Below are 17370 nucleotides of genomic sequence, written 5' to 3'. Positions count from 1 at the left end.
TGGGGCGGAGGCGCTGAGGTCGCCGCCCAGAGGTGGGGGAGGGGGCCACGCCGCTGGGGCTATTGGAGGTGGGACAGCGCCTGGGCAGGGACGCCCCGGAGACGCCGAGGTGCTGGGTGGACCTTGGCGGACGGATCCCATGCCCGTGTCCTCCCATGGCTAAGTCCCGCTTTCATGCTGCCAGCCGCCGCCCTTACTGGGTTTTCCTTCGGGGGGCCGGACAGGGGGCAGACGGTACTGGCCGAGAAAGGTGTTGGGGTCGCTTCTGGAGTGGGACTCGGGAGAAGACTTGTCGAACCTCCCCGAGCTGCCGCGTTTAGAGCAAAAGTTGGCGCTTTTGCTCTTCTCCAGCGCTCTCCTCGCTCAGCCGAAGGACCTAAGTTTGTGTTGACCGCCCCTCCCCTAAAGTCTCGGGAGGGCTTAGGTGTCCGTGGCGACGCGCTGACCACCCTCGGGGACTCCACGCTCCAAACAGACTCGGTGTAAACTGTTGTGCGGCTCCGAGCCAAAACCTGAAAGTGATAGCTGAGCTCTCCCCACCCCCGCGCGCTTTCCCAGTTGGACTCTGCTGTTCGGTGGTTTCGACCGCTTTAAGGAGGTGTAGGGTTTCACGTTCCCATTCCCACCCCTGTGAAACACACTTGGCATTTACTGTTACTTAGTTAAGCTTTCTAAAAACAACCTTCGATACTTGGGGGAACGGTAGTCCAGTTCTTTTCGTTTTGCGTAAAGTGGATTTGTGAGGATTCTGGGTCACGCCTGAGCTAAAAGTGGACGGATTTAGTAGGGGTCTTTTTTCTTCCTTCCTCTGCAATCTTTTCATTACTCTTTATTCTTTTTCTTTTTTTTTTTTTAATTTGAAGATAAGACAACATCACTAAAATTTTTTTCTTTGCAATTTTGTTACTTTTTGCTAGGTATTTGTTGATGTCATTTGGTTTTGACTTAAAATCAATAAAAGAAAATGAAATTTCGCTACACCTAACAGTTCTGGTTTGTGAGTTATTTGAGAGAAGTTAGCAGGCATTTTTTTCCCCTTGCTCCTGTTTTTTAGTGTCCCAAGTGACACGAATACATTGTCCTTGTAAAAACTTAATAAGAATGAAGCACAAATCCTTGTGATTTCTCCCATTCCAGTTTCACACACACACTCTTTGAGAGGTAACAGTGTTCTCTGTTTCCTGAGTATTCTTCCAGACCTTTTTCTTTGAATTCTTACAAGCACATGTGTACATATAGAAATGCTGTAGGAGTGTGTGTGTGACCTGAATATATGGCGTCATACTGTAAACAACTGTTTTGCAACTTGTTTTTTTTTTTTTACATAACATCTTGGAGATCTTTGCATGGCAGTAAAAATAGATCTATACAGTCTTTTAAACTATTGCAGAGTATTTAACAGTATGAAGGTATCATCGTCGACTCAGCCTTTCTTCTTTTTTGGGACGTTTGCTGTTACTAACAGCACTACAGTGAACCTCCTTGCACATGCTTTTTGTGCATTTGTTCTAGGATAAGTACCTGGAGTGGTGATTAATCATTTTAAAATTTAATATCAATAGAGAGTGCTTTTTAAACCATTAACCTAAAAGATGTGCAATATTTCTTTTAATACGTGCTGAGAAAGAACTTAACTTTAGCTTAATAAAAAAAACTTGTGTTCTACACCAATGAATTTATATGTGGTCCTTTATCTCTATTAGTTGGAGCATTTAAATAAGTAGTACTTATATGCAGGTTTATGTATTAATGTTTTCTGCTGGTTCAGTTACTTCAGCTGTATCTATGATAGAGTCAATTAAAATATAAAACCATACATTTTCTTTTTCCCTTCCTCTTCTAGCTCCATAATGGGAGTGGAGTTCGTGTGTTGGGTGGAGGAGAATTGAAGAGTAAGAGTCCACTGTCTTTAGTAGAAAGTCGAAATTATAGATTTTCAAATATATGTATATTCATGCAGGAAATTCCATATCTTACATAATATTTTAAATGTGGTAGTAATATATACTTTATAATTAGCACATCCTTTAAAAGTGTTTTTTTTAAAATATTCAAAAATAGCTTGAGTAATTTCTTAGCCTTAGGAGACTTTCTTTACACCTTTAGTTTATCCATCTCTTTCACACTCCAGTGCTAATCTTGGCTTAGCAGGAAACAGTAAAGTCCACATTGGTATTGCCTGAATTAATGAGATTTAAAAAAAATGATATTTTGAAGTACTCTTATAAAGTCTTCTTTTTAAGAAGTCCAAGTGTTTTAAAAGGTAAGTAGATTTTTTCGGGGGGGGACTTCAATATTTAAACATTTTGATTGTTTATCTATAGTACTGTAGGTTAAATATTTTTCTAATTTATCTCCATTATTTGTATTTCTAATAATGAATTACTTCTAAATAACAGTAAAATTGGGATAGAAGCAATTGACAGATTTTTCTTGTAATGTGCATTTCAAATTAACCATAGCATGTGCCTTTTCAATAGTAGTATTCATGTTTTACAGGTGATTTTATTTAAATTTGGTTAATTTTCTCTTCCTCCCATCAAAAAAAATTGAAGTTCACAAAACATCCTTTTATATTGTGAGAATAAAAATAATTTGTCATGTATTATTTAGAAGAAGATGTATATGTTTACTTATAGCCCACAAATTCACAAGATTCACCTGAACCAATGAAGTGTTTTGTCTAGCATGAACTCAGAGGCTAGGCCAGGGATTGTAATCTTTATGAGCCCGATCTAAATTTCAATGGAGGATTTATTTTTTTAAAGAGCAGTTGTCAAAGTCCAGAGTCAGAGACACCTGTATGTCTAAATGTTTCTTAAGATACTGTATACTAGTTATAGAGTAGCGCTTTTGGAACTCAGTGATTGTTATAATAATTTATTAACCATACATATTTCATTATAGTTTTATAGAGATAAACATTACTTATAAAAGAAATTATCTGTACATTTCTTCTTTCTCTTCCTATTTCTCTCATTTTAGACAGGCTTGCGTACAATTTGAATTTACACTTTCTAACCCTTCTAAATTAAAGACAGTAATTGACTAACAAAAAGCAATTTAAGGGAAATTTTCAAGGGAGTTGTTTGCCCTAATGTATTATATGTTTAATACGAAGTGTTTAAGTTATGATTAGGCAGTGTTTTGGTCAACTTGGGATGCTGTAACAAAATACCATAAACTGGGTGGCTTTTGAACAACATAAATTTATTTTTCAAAGTTTTGGAGGCTGGAAGCCTGAGATAAGGGTACTCACATGGTCAGGTTCTGAGTCTGGTGAGGGCCTGCTTCCTGATTCATAGCCATCTTTTCACCATAACCTCACAAGGCAGAAGAAGTGAGCTAATTCCCTGGGATCTTTTTTATAAGGGCACTAATCCAAGCCTAATCACCTCCCGAAGATTCCCACCTCCTAATTAGGATTTCAGCAGAGGAATTGGTCCGGGTGGGGTGATGAGGGGACACGAACATTCAGACTATACCACTAAGCCAGTGACAGCCTTATAGTGGAGATTGAAATCTCTTTTTGTTCAGGCGATTAGGAAGTCTGTGTCCTTTGAATATCGTTAGGGTCAGTATGTACTGAAATGGATAATTTTGCATTTAGATTAGTCTTTAGCGTATCTTGAATACATCTATATTCAGACTTACCAAGTTCTTCATAAAGTGTTGCCGGGTTAAAACATATTTTATGAGGGTCAGAAAATTCTGAGTTTTTCCTCCTTGTTAACTACTGGGGAAAAGTTAGTGAAGTATTTGTATTTTGTTTCTTTAGTCTTAAAATTTCAATGAAAGCTAAAAAAGGTCTGATTTTAATAGTTAATAATGACAGTTAAATATGACAAATATTTGTAATAGAATATGCTGTTAATTCCTGAAGATTAGGCCACCAAATGCCTGTTATCAATCATAACAACAGCAGACAATTGAATAGCTCTACTGTAGATTTCATTCCTACCTGGTATAGGATGAAAGTGCTTAAAAGGGATAGGAGCTTCTGGTAGCACAAAATTTATATTTCAGGTATGTTTTATGTCAGTGTTTTTCAAATGTTTTGACCCTGATCCACAGTAAATATACATTTACATGGCAACTTGTGATACACATAACTAAAATAAAAGATACCCCAAATGACATTTACCCTTACTAGGTGTGGTGCATTCTTTTTTCTGTTCCATATCGTGTTGTTAAAAATGTTGGTGTTGACCCAGTAGAATATCCACTAATGAGTGTTGGCTTGAGGTTCACAAAGCTGTTCTAAGTGGTGTGTTTTTTTAATAATTATAATTGAATGTTACTGACTTCAAAGTTAGGGTGGGTGTGTTTCCCAAGTAGTTGTAGTAGACTAAAAAAAATGTTTTTTGAATAGCGCTGATGGCAAATAAAGAAGATATAAATAACAAAACTTTTAATTTATACTTTGGCAAAAATACAGTACAACACTTTTAGATCCTCACTTTTTTTTTTTTGCCATGCCTCACGGCTTGCTGGTTCTTAGTTTCCCGACCAGGGATTGAACCCAGGCCCTCCTCGGTAGTGAAAGCCTGGATTCCTAACCACTGAACTGCGAGGGAATTCCCAAATCCTCATTTCTTGAGTAATACTTGCAGTGGGATTGCCGAGTTGTATAATAAGTGTGTTTAACTTCATAAGAAACTTTTTCGAAACAGTTGTACCATACTGCATTCCCATCAGCAGTGTTTGAGAGTTCTAGTTGTTCCACGTTCTCATCCATACTTGGCATTATGAGTCTTCCTAATTTTAGCTTTTCTAGTTGATAATGTAGGTATAATATCACTATTGTTTTAATTTGCATTTGATTTAATCCTAATGATTAATGATTTTGAGTATATTTTCATGGTTTATTTGCCATTCTTATACTTTGGTTAAATATTCAGATTTACCTTCTTAATATTGTAAAAATTCTTTATATATTCTTGATACAAGTCCTTAATCAGATATATATTTTGCAGATATTTTCTCCCAGTTTGTGTAAGTCAATTTCTCTACCACATTCCATTGATCTAGGTGTCTGCCTTTATGCCATTACTTTCGGTCTTTATAGTGAGTGTTGAAATCAGCTAGTGTGATATTTTGTACTTGGTTCTTTTTTTCAAAATTACTTTGGCTATTCTGAGTCCTTTTCATTTTTTAAATTTCAGAATCAGCTTGTCAATTTCTATAAAAAGGACTGCTGGGGTTTTGATTGATACTGTGTTGAATCTGTACCTTATTTCAGGGAGAATTGTAGTCTTTACAGTATGGAATCTTCCAATTCATAATGGTGGCTTTTCTCTCCATTTATTTTGTTGTTCCTTCATTTCTTTCAGCAATGTTATATATTTTTCAGTGTACAGATCCTATATATATATTTGCTCTATTTATTCCTATATATTTAATGTTTTTATACTATTTTAGATAGTATCATTTTATAAGTTTATAAGTAATATCAAATTATTCATTGTGCATATATAGAAATAAAATTTTTTAAAATTGGCTTTATATCGTGCAACTTTACTCAACCTACTCATTAGTTCTTTCTTAAAAAAATTAATTTCTGGCTGCGTTGGGTCTTCGTTGCTGCGTACAGGCTTTCCCTAGTTGCGGCGAGCAGGGGCTACTCTTCGTTGTGGTGTGCAGGCTTCTCATTGCGGTGGCTTCTCTTGTTACAGAGCACGGTCTCTAGGTGCACGGGCTTCAGTAGTTGTGGCTTGTGGGCCCTAGAGTGCAGGCTCAGTAGTTGTGTCGCACGGGCTTTGTTGCTCCAGGGCATGTGGAATCTTCCCCGGACTAGGGCTTGAACCTGTGACCCCTGCACTGGCAGGTGGATTCTTAACCACTGTGCCACCAGGGAAGCCCTACTCATTAGTTCTTATAAAATTTTTTTTTTTGCAGGCTTTTTTGGATTTTATGTAGTTGATTATGTCACTGCATATTAAGATTCTTCCTGGGAATTCCCTGGTGGTACAGTAATTAGGATTTGGTGCTCTCACTGCCCAGAGGGACCAGGTTCAATCCCTGGTTGGGGTACTACGATCCCACAAGCAGCGTGGTGTGACCAAAAAAAGAAAAACCAAAATAACCAAAAAACAAGATTTCTTCCTTTTTTACCTATGTTGTTTTTTTCTTCCGTTTTCAATTTTCTTGCTTAATTGCATTGACCAGGACTCCAGTAGAATCTTGAAAGGAAGTAGTAAGAGTGGACATTGTTGCCTTATTCCTCATCCTGGAAAGCATTCAGTCTTTAACTATTAAATATGTTGTTGACTGTAGGTTTTTGTAGATACCCATTGAAGAAATCCCCTTCTACTCTTAAATTGCTGAGAGTGTTTATCATGACTAGCTGTTGAATTTTGTCAGGGTTTATTCTGCATCTGTTGAATTGATTATATGATTTCTGTTTCATAGATTATGTTAACATATTGATTGATTTTTGAATGTTGAACCAACATTCAATTCCTGGGCCAAATCCTACTTGGTTATGATAAATTGTCCTTTATATATTGCTGGCTTCACTTTTGGTAAGAATTTTGTGTTTTTGTTCTTTAAGGATATTAGCTCACAGTTGTTATATTTTTGCCTGTTTTTCGCATCAGGATTATGCTGGCCTCATAAATGTGTTGGAAGTGTTCTTCTCTTTTTCTGAAGAGTTTGTGTAGACTTGAAATTACCTTTTCCTTAAATGTTCGATAGATTTCATCATTGAAGCCATCTGAGCTTGGAGTTTTCTTTGTGGGAAGGTTTTGTTTTGTTTAGTACTTTAACTTTTAATTTAGAGATAAGTGTAGATGCATGTGCAGTTGTTAGAAATAATACAAAGAGATCTCATATACCCTCAATCAATTTCCCAATGGTAGTATCTTGTACAACTATATTAATATATCACAATTAGGAAACTGACATAGATAGATCTATGAATCTTATTTATATTTCCCCAGTTTTACATGCACTTTTGCATGTGTGTATTTAGTTCCATGCAATTTTAGCACTGATTTTAGTTTTTATTTTTTTTAATTTTATTTTATTATTATTTTTTAATACATCTTTATTGGAGTATAATTGCTTCACAATGCTGTGTTAATTTCTGTTGTACAACAGAGTGAATCAGCTGTATGCATGCATATATCCCCATATTCCCTCCCTCTTGAGCCTCCCTCCCACCCTCTCTATCCCACCCCTCTAGGTCTTCGCAAAGCACGGAGCTGATCTCCCTGTGTTATGCTGCTGCTTCCCACTAGCTATCTGTTTTATATTTGGTAGTGTATATACGTCGATGCTACTTTCACTTCACCCCAGCTTCCCCCTCCCCCACTATGTCCTCACGTCCATTCTCTATGTCTATGTCCTTATTTCTGCCCTGCCACCAGGTTCATCAGTACCTTTTTTTTTTAGATTCCATATATATGTGTCAGCATATGGTATTTGTTTTTCTCTTTCTGACTTTACTCTGTATGACAGACTCTAGGTCTATCCACCTCACTACAAATAACTCAATTTTGTTCCTTTTATGGCTAAGTAATATTCGATTGTAAATATGTGCCACATCTTCTTTATCCATTCATCTGTCAATGGACATTTAGGTTGCTTCCGTGTCCTGACTATTGTAAATAGTGCTGCAGTGAACATTGTGGTACGTGACTCTTTTTGAATTATGGTTTTCTCAGGGTATATGCCAAGTAGTGGGATTGCTTTCTATTTTTTGTGTTTTAAGGAACCTCCATACTGTTCTGCATAGTGGTGTATCAATTTACATTCCCACCAACAGTGTAGGAGGGTGCCCTTTTCACCACACCCTTTCCAGCATTTATTGTTTCTAGATTTTTTGATAATGGCCATTCTGACCGGTGTGAGGTGATACCTCATTGTAGTTTTGATTTGCATTTCTCTAATAATTTTAATAAATTAATGTTAATTAATGTTAATAGATTAAAGTGGTTACCACCTTATTTAAGGTACAGAACAGTTTCATCACAATAGTCCTTTGTGATCCCATTTTTGGCCACAGCTACCTCCTTCCCTCCCAACAGCTAACCCCTGGTAACTACTAATCTGTTCTCCCTTTCTATAATTTTGTCATTTCAAGAATGTTACATAAATAACATGTATGTAATGTTCTAAATAACAGCATGTAAACTTTTGAGATTGACTTTTTTCACTCTGCATAATTCCCTTAAGATTCATCCAGGTTGTGTGTACAATAGTTTATTTCTTTGTATTGTTGATTAGTATTTCATGATATCAATATATAACTAATCGTTCATTTGTTGAAGATATTTGTATTGTTTCCAGTTTTGACTGTTAAATAGAGAGCTGTTACGAACATCCATATACAGGTTTTTGTATGAACATAGATTTTCATCTCTGGGATAAGTGTCCAAGAATTGTAATTACTGCACTATATGATAAGCACATTGTTTACTTTTGTAAGAAACTGCCATACCTTTTTCCAGTATGGCTGAACCGTTTTATGTTTCCATCAGCCACGAATGAGTAATCCAGTTTCTCTGCATCATCAGCAGCATTTAGTGTTGCCACTGTTTTTTTTTTTCTTTTGCGGTATGCGGGCCTCTCACTGTTGTGGCCTCTGCCGTTGCGGAGCACAGGCTCCGGATGCACAGGCCCTGCGGCCATGGCTCACGGGCCCAGCCACTCCGTGGCATGTGGGATCCTCCCGGACGGGGGCACGAACCCGCATCCCCTGCATCGGCAGGTGGACTCTCAACCACTGTGCCACCAGGGAAGCCCTGAAGTATCAATTTTTAATTGAAGTATTTAATTTAGTTCCAGGTGCTCAACATCGCGATTCGATATTTCTGTACACTACGAAATAATCACCATGGTCAGTATAGTTACTGTCACCATACAAAGTTATTACAATATTATTGAGTGTATTTCCTATGCTGTACATTTCATTGATGTGACTCATTTATTTTGTAATTGGAAGTTTGTACCTCTTAATCTCCTTCAACTATTCCCCCCAACCTCCTCCCTTTAGGCAACCGCCTGTTTGTATCTATGAGTCTGTTTCTGTTCTGTTACTCTTTTTTTTTTTTTTTTTTTTTGCGGTACGTGGGCCTCTCACTGTTGTGGCCTTTCCCGTTGCGGAGCACAGGCTCCCGACGCGCAGGCTCAGCGGCCATGGCTCCCGGGCCCAGCCGCTCCGCGGCATGTGGGATCTTCCCAGACCGGGGCACGAACCCGTGTCCCCTACTTCGGCAGGCGGACTTTCAACCACTGCGCCACCAGGGAAGCCCCTGTTCTGTTACTTTTGTTCATTTGTTTTGTTTGTTCTCTGTATCTATGAGTCTGTTTCTGTTCTGTTACGTTTGCTCATTTGTTTTGTTTTTAAGATTTCACATGTAAGTGAAATCATATGATATTTGTGTTTCTCTCTCTGACTTACTTCACTTAACATAATATCCTCCGGGTCCATCCACGTTGTTGTAAATGGCAAGATTTCATCCTTTTCATGGCTGAGTAGTATTCCATTACATATATATGCACCACATCTTTTTTATCCATTCATCTTTTGATGGACAGTTAGGTTGCTTCTACATCTTGGCTACTGTAAATAATGCTACAATGAACATAGGGGCGCATATATTGTTTCGAATTAATGCTTTTGTTTTCTTCTGGAAATTACCTAGAAGCGGAGTCGCTGGATAGTACAGTAGTTGTCTTTTTAGTTTTTTGAGGAACCTCCATACTGTTTTCCATAGTGACTGTACCAATTTGCATTCCCACCAGCAGTGCATGAGAGTTTTCTTTCCTTCACATCCTCTCCCACACTTGTTATTTGTTGTTTTTTTGATAATAGCCTTTCTGACAGGTGTGAGGTGATATCATTGTGGTTTTGATTTGCATTTCCGTGATATTTAGGGATGTTGAGCATTTTTTCGTGTGCACATTGGCCATCTGTATGTCTTCCTTGCAAAAATGTCTGTTCAGGTCTTCTGCCCATTTTATAATTGGGTTTTAAATTAATTCATTAGTTAATTGGCTGCATCGGGTCTTCGTTGCTCTGTGCGCGCTTTCTCTAGTTGCAGCGAGTGGGGGCTACTCTTCATTGCGGCGCATGGGCTTCTCATTGCAGTGGCTTCTCATTGCAGATCATGGGCTCCAGGTGCATGGGCTTCAGTAGTTGTGGCACGCAGGTTCAGTAGTTGTGGCTCACAGACTCTAGAGCACAGGCTCAGTAGTTGTGGCGCATGGACCTAGCTGCTCAGCAGCATGTGGGATCTTCCCGGACGAGGGATCGAACCCATGTCCCCCGCACTGGCAGGTGGATTCTTAACCACTGCGCCACAGGGGAAGTCCCTCGGGTTTTGTTTTGATATTGCATCATATGAGTTCTTGGTGTATCTTGGATATTAACCCCTTATGAAATATAGTTTGCAAAAATCTGCTAACATTCAATTGGTGGTCTGTTAGTCTTGTAGATAGTTTCCTTTACTGTGCAGAAAGCTTTTTAGTTTGATGTACTCCCATTTGTTTATTTTTGCTTTTGTTTCCCTTGCTGAGGAGACATATAAAAAAAATATTACTTAGACTGAGGTCAAAGAGCATACTGCCTATATTTTCTTCTAGAAGTTTTATGGTTTCAGGTCTCACATTTAAGTCTTTAATTCATTTTGAATTTTTGTATATGATGTGAGAAAGTTTGTTCAGTTTGATACTTTTGCATGTAGCTTTCCAGTTTTCCCAACACCATTTATTGAAGTGGCTATCTTTCCCTTCATTCTGTATTCTTGCCTCCTTTGTCGTAGATTGATTGACGATGTACGTGTGGGTTCATTTCTATGTTTTCTATTTTGTTCCGCTGATCTGTGTGTCTGTTTTTGTGGCAGTACCATACTATTTATTTGCTTTAGCTTGTAGTATAGTTTGAAATCAAGGAGTGTGATACCTCCAGCTTTGTTCTTACTAAAGATTGTTTTGGTTATTTGGGGTATTTTGTGTTTCCATAGAAATTGTAGAATGATCTATTCTAGTTCTATGAAAAATGCCATTGGTATTTTGATAGGAATTGCATTGAATCTATAGCTTGCCTTGGATAGTGTAAACATTTTAACAATATTAATTCTTCCAATCCACAGACTCAGTATATCTTTCCAATTTTGTCATCATCAATTTCTTTTATCAGTGTTTTATAGTTTTCTGAGTCTTTTACCTCCTTGGTTAGATTTATTCCTAAGTGTTTTATTCATTTTGGTGCAATTGTAAATGGGATTTTTTGCTTAATTTCTTCTTCTGGTGGTTTATTGTTACTGCATAGAAACAAGAGATTTCTGTGTATTGATTTTGTATCTGTAACTATTGAATTCATTCATTCTAATAGTGTTTTGGTGTATCTTTAGGAATTTCCATATGTAGTATCAGGTTATCTGCAAACAGTGACAGTTTTACTTCTTCCTTTCCAATTTGGATTCCTTTTATTTCTTTTTCTTGTCTGATTGCTGTGTCTGGGACGTCCAGTACTATGTTGAATAAAAGTACCAAGAGTGGGCATTCTTGTCTCATTCCTGATTTTAGGGAAAATGCTTTCAACTTTTCACTGTTGAGTGTGATGTTAGCTGTGGACTTGTCAGTAAAGTGGGCCTTTATTATGTGGAGGTGTGTTCTCTTTATACCTACTTTGTTGAGGATTTTTATCATAAATGAATATTGAATTTTGTCAAAAGCTTTTTCTGCATCTATGGAGATGATCACATGATCATATGATTTTTATTCTTCAATTTGTTAATATGGTGTATCACACTGATTGATTTGCAGATATTGAATCATCCTTGCATTCTTGGGATAAATCCCATTTGAATATGGTGTATGATCCATATAATGTATTGTTGAATTAATAATTTGCTAGTATTTTGTTGAGGATTTTTGCATGTGTGTTCATCAGTGATATTCACCTGTAATTTCCTTTTTTTGTGATCTTTTTTTTTTTTTTTTTTTTTTTGGTATCAGGGTGCTGCTGGCTTTATAGAATGGGTTCAGAAGTCCTTCGTCTAGTTTTTTTGAATAGTTTGAGGATAGGTATTAGCTGTTCTTTAAATGGTAGAATTTACCTGTGAGGCTGTCTGGTCCTGGACTTTTGCTTATTCTTAGTTTTTTGGTTATTGACTCAATTTCATTACTGGTAATTGGTCTGTTCAAGTTTTCTGTTTTTTCCTGATTCAGTCTTGGGAGATTGTACATTTCTAGGAGATTGTCGGTTTCTTTTAGGTTGTCCGTTTTATTGGTGCATAGTTTTTCATAGTAATTTCTTATGATCCTTTGTATTTCTCCTTTTTCATTTCTGATTTTATTGATTTGTTGATTTGGGCCCTCTCTTTGTTTCTTGATGTGTGTAGCTAAAGGTTTATCAATTTGGTCTATCTTTTCAAAGAACCAGCTCTTAGTTTCATTGGTCTTTTCTATTGATCTTTTAGTTTTTATTTCACTTATTTTGCTGTTTATTATTTCTTCCCTTCTGCTAACTGTGGGTTTTGTTTGTTATTTTTCTAGTAGCTTTAGGTGTAAAGTTAGGTTGTTTGAGATTTTTCTTGTTTCCTGAGCTAGGCTTGTATTGCTATAAACTTCTCTCTTAGAACTGCTTGTGCTAAGTCCCATAGATTTTGGATCAGTGTGTTTCCATTTTCATTTGTTTCCAGGTATTTTTGGATTTTCTCTTTGATTTCATCAGTGATCCATTGGTTGTTTAGTAGCATGTTGTTTAGCCTCCATGTGTTTTTTGTGTCTGCAGTTTCTCTTTATAGTTGATTTCTAGGCTCATAGTGTTATGGTCAGAAAAGATGTTTGGTATGATTTCAGTCTTAAGAAGATTTATTGAGACTTGCTTTGTGGCCCAGCTTGTGCTCTATCCTTGAGATGTTCCATGTGTACTTGAGAAGGATGTGTATTCTGTTGCTTTTTAATGGAACGTTCTTTCTGTATCTATTAAGTTCGTCTGATTTGATTTTTTTTTAATTAACTGAGGTAAGATACACAGAACATTTAACCATTTTGTAAAATGTTTATTTATTTATTTGGCTGCATTGGGTCTTAGTTGTGGAATGCGGGATCTTTTGTTGTGGCGTGTGGGCTCTAGAGCGTGTGAGCTCTAGAGTGCGTGGGCTCAGTAGTTGTGGCACATGGGGATCTCTAGTTGTGGCACGTGGGCCCCATAGCATGTGGGCTCAGTAGCTGTGGCATGTGAGCTCTCTAGTTGTGGTGTACGGGTCTAGAGAGTGCAGGCTTAGTTGCCTCTTGGCATGTGGGATATTAGTTCCCCAACCAGGGATTGAACCTGCGTCCCCTGTATTGGGAGGCGGATTCTTAACCACTGGACTACTAGGGAAGTCCCTGATATGTTGTTTAAAGTTAGTGTTTCCTTATTGATTTTCTGTCTGGATGATCTATCCATTGATGTAAGTGGAGTGTTAAAGTTCCCTAGTAGTATTATGTTACTGTCAATTTCTTTATGTTTGTTAATATTTGGTTTATGTATTTATGTGCTCCTATGTTAGGTGCAGATATATTTACAATTGTTATATCTTCTTTTTTTTTGGCCGTGCCATGCAGCCTGTGGGATAAGTACACTCCCCTCAGGTCACCGGAGTCGTATGACCTAGGGATGCCCCCTGTGTGGGCTATGTGGGCCCTTTTGTTTTGGTGGGGCTGATTGCTGTGGCACTCTGGTACATGGGGCTGGCTCCCAGCCCACTTGGCTGTGGGGCCCTGCATAGTGCAGAGGCTTCCAGCTGCTTGTGGCTGGGGCCAGGTCCTGGTATGGCTGGCTGTGCAGTGCAGGAGTCCTGGGCTGATACTGGCCAGCTGGCAGGTAAGGCCAGGTCCCAACGCAGCTGGTTGTTGGTGCTCGGAGGGGTCCTGCCATCTTTATATTTTCAGTGGGGTGTATTTTCATGTCTCTCATTCTTGTTTTTTCACTGTTGTTTTTTGAGACTTATTTATATAGTTTAGGTATTAGTCATTCATCAGATATGCAGTTTGCAAATACATTCTCCCAGTGTGTAGTTTGTCTTTTTCTTCTTTTCATAGAGTCTTTTGCAGAGTAAAGGTTTTTAACTTTGGAGAGGTTCAGTTTATCAGTTTTTTTCTTTTATGGATTATGCTTTTGGTCTGATGTCTAAACACTCTTAACTTAACCCTAGGTCCTGGAGAGTACCTCCTATGTTTTTTCCCTCAAGTTTTATAGTCTTATATTTTTACGTTTAAGTCCAGAGTCCATTTTGTGTTAATTTTTGTATGAGGTATGTGATTTACTGTGAAGTTCATTTTTGTGCTTATGAATGTCCACTTGCCCTAGCACCATTTGTTTAAAAGTCAGTATTTTCTCCATGGAATTGCTTTTGCACCTTTATTAAAAATCAGTTGGGCACATTTATGTGTATCTAATCGGTGTTCTCTATTCTCTTGCATTGATCTGTGTATCTGTCCCTTTGTAAATACCATACTGTTTTGCTTACTGTAGCTATATAGTAAGTTTTTACATCAAGTTGAGTGACGTTTTCTCCCCTCAATAATTCTTTTTCAAAATTGTTTTAGCTCTTCTCTGTCTTTTGCCTTTTTATATGAGTTTTAGAGTAAGGTTGTCCTTATCTCCAAAATACCTTGCTGGGATTTTGATAGGAATTGCATTGGACTCACATATCAGTTTGGGAAGGACTGACATCTTTACTATGTTGAGTCTTCTGATCCATAAACACAGTACATCACTCCAGTTATTTAGCTCTTTGGTTTCTTTCATCAGCATTTTATAATTATCAAGATACACATCTTCAGCATATTTTGTTATATTTATGTCCAAATGTTTAATTTTCTTCTGAGCAATTATTAATGTATTTTTTAAAATAAATCTATTTATTTATTTATGGCTGAGTTGGGTCTTTGTTGCTGCGCTCGGACTTTCTCCAGTTGCGGCGAGTGGGGGGTACTCTTTGTTGTGGTGCGCGGGCTTCTCATTGTGGTGGCTTCTCTTGTTGCAGAGCACAGTCTCTAGGCGTGTTGGCTTCAGTAATGTGGCTCGTAGGCTCTATAGCACAGGCTGAGCAGTTGTGGCGCATGGGCTTAGTTGCTCCATGGCATATGGGATCTTCCTGGACCAGGGCTCAAACCCATGTTCCCTGTATTGGCAGGCGGATTCTTAACCACTGTGCCACCAGGGAAGCCCAAATGTATTGTGTTTAAGTTCAACTTCTACCCATTCATTGTTAGTATGTAACAGTGTGATTTTTTTTGTGTGTTGATCTCATATGCTGTGATCTTGCAAAACTTATTAATTCTCAGAGGTTTCTGGGTATATTACAGGAGATTTTCTATGTGGAAAATCATGTCGTCTTTCAATAGGGACTGTGTTATTTCTTCCTTTCCAAGTTATGTGTCTTTTTTTTTTTCCTTAACATTATTCCAATGTCTAAAACTTCCAGGACTGTGTTTAATAATAGTGGTGAGAGTGGACTTCCTTGTATTGTCCTGATTTTAAGTGGGAAGCATTCAGTCTTTCACCATGAAATATGATATATTTTAGGTCTTTTATTGGTGCTTATTACCAGATTGAGGAAGTTTCCCTCTGTTGCTAGTTTGCTGAAAATGTTAATCATGAATGAGTTCAATCAAAGAAGCAGAATTACTAGGAGATATACAAACATACACACAAAGATGTGTTACTGGCATTTGACTTTGTGTAGTTGTGGGAACTCATTAAACTGTCTCTGTAAAGTTGTTTTCTTCATGTCTTTTGCTGGGGCTTGACATCCTCAGGACAGACAGTTGGGAAAGGATGATGGTAAATTGGGGATAGGAAGGACAGGCCTGAACCCATGAAAACATAAGATCTATGCCAGTTCTCACTGTCTTCAGTCTTATAGATGTAGGTGTTTTTTTAGGAGAAACTGGTACCCTTTGTCATGGACCTAAACACAAATTGGCCTAGTATTCCAAGAACCTAAAAGAGGATCTATGGGTAGGCAGGACGGTTATGGGCCTAGTGGCTCCCCATTCTAACGAGGTGAGCCAGACAAGTAACAATGTATATAAACAATATAAGCATCAATAAAAATCAGTATTGCTGTTACTTTACTTCCACCCACCAATCTTGTGCAAATATGACTGGTAATTCAAGTAACATGAATCATACAGGGAAAAAATTCTGGGAAACATGGTTCGTTGTGAGTTGACACATTTCAAAGCCACCACACTTAAATGCTGCTTGTTGTTCATTGTAAGGCTCTTGGTAGGGATGGGAGGGGGATTCCTGTCCCTCCCTTAAGGATAGGCAGTTTATACTTCGTTCCTTTCCTGGAGGCAGTTGCCTTTGCCTGAAATGGACGTGAGGGTTTCCTGCCTCTCTTAAAGCTAGTGGACCTTTGCTGAGGCTCTTTTTAGCTAGGGCTTCCCCAGTGGCTTAAGACTTTTGCTTCCCATGAGAGAAGGGCCTGAAAAGTGACTGGAGTTTCCTTTTTAAGTCTTACCAGACAGGGACTGTCTCAGGCTTCCTGTTGTTTTCAGTGTTTCATATGAGTACTTGGGGGAGGCTCATGAAAAAGAGCTGGTGACTGAATGTAGATTCTCTCTGTGCCTAGGATCCTAGAGATTCTAAACTGTGTCTCTAGCCCACATTTGTCCTTTAAACATTCATTTGAGTTTTTACTATTTTCTTCTTACACGTTTTGATTGCAGTCATCTCTTTGTCCTGTTCATTGTCAAAGGTAAAACAGTTCTGTGTTCTTTCTCTCCTGAGAGTTTGTTACACTTTAATTATCAGTTCTCCTGGTTATCTGGCAAGATGTCTTGGAAGCCAAAGAAGATTATGTCAAGGAGACAGCATTTACCTATGACAGCTAATGATACTATGAGGTTATGAAAAATGTGCCTTGAAAGAGACCATTGAATTTACTGATACCCCACGATTTCTGAGAACAAAACCAATGAATAGGAGGGGGCAAAACAGACAGTTCAGGAAAAGGAAGACCTGACAATGAGCTAGAGATGGCAGCGTTTGTAGTTGACTAGGAAGTTTGGCCTTAAAAAGAAGTTGCTCAAAGGGGCAATAGAGTCAAGTAAAGTGAAAAGTTTGAGGCCAACTGGCCCGAGGCAGGGGAACACAATCAGATTCACAGGTTGCATCAGACCGAAGCTCTCCGGACCACCCAGTTCCAGAAACTGACTTGGAGACTTTCCAGACCACCCAGTTCCAGGAACTGACCTGGGGACTTTGCACCCGGCCCAGCCTTCCCGCCTTTCGAGGCGCGGTACTAACGGTCCCCCAGGATACCTGAAAAGACCACCAAATAAGGAATACCCTGCACCCTCCCAGATTCACCACACCCCTTTCCCTTCTTCCCCTATAAAATCTTGCCCAACCCTCGC

General features: G+C 38.3%; 1 protein-coding gene and 1 long non-coding RNA gene across 10 annotated transcripts in view; both read left to right on the top strand.

The window, feature by feature from the left end:
- Positions 1 to 17370, top strand: part of DCAF6 (DDB1 and CUL4 associated factor 6) — a 168535-nt gene that overhangs the window by 788 nt on the left and 150377 nt on the right. The window lies entirely within an intron of this gene.
- Positions 16 to 17044, top strand: LOC113609252 (uncharacterized). Its single transcript, XR_003428579.1, has 2 exons — positions 16 to 2263; positions 16742 to 17044. It is a non-coding gene; the product is annotated as an uncharacterized LOC113609252 (long non-coding RNA).

The sequence above is a fragment of the Aethalodelphis obliquidens genome, unplaced genomic scaffold (assembly GCF_003676395.1).
Source record: "Aethalodelphis obliquidens isolate GAN/ISIS:26980383/991018 unplaced genomic scaffold, ASM367639v1 scaffold55, whole genome shotgun sequence".
NCBI classification, from domain to species: Eukaryota; Metazoa; Chordata; class Mammalia; order Artiodactyla; family Delphinidae; genus Aethalodelphis; species Aethalodelphis obliquidens.
The sequence above is the reverse complement of the archived record's forward strand: the minus strand, read 5'-3'. Positions and strand labels throughout refer to the sequence as shown.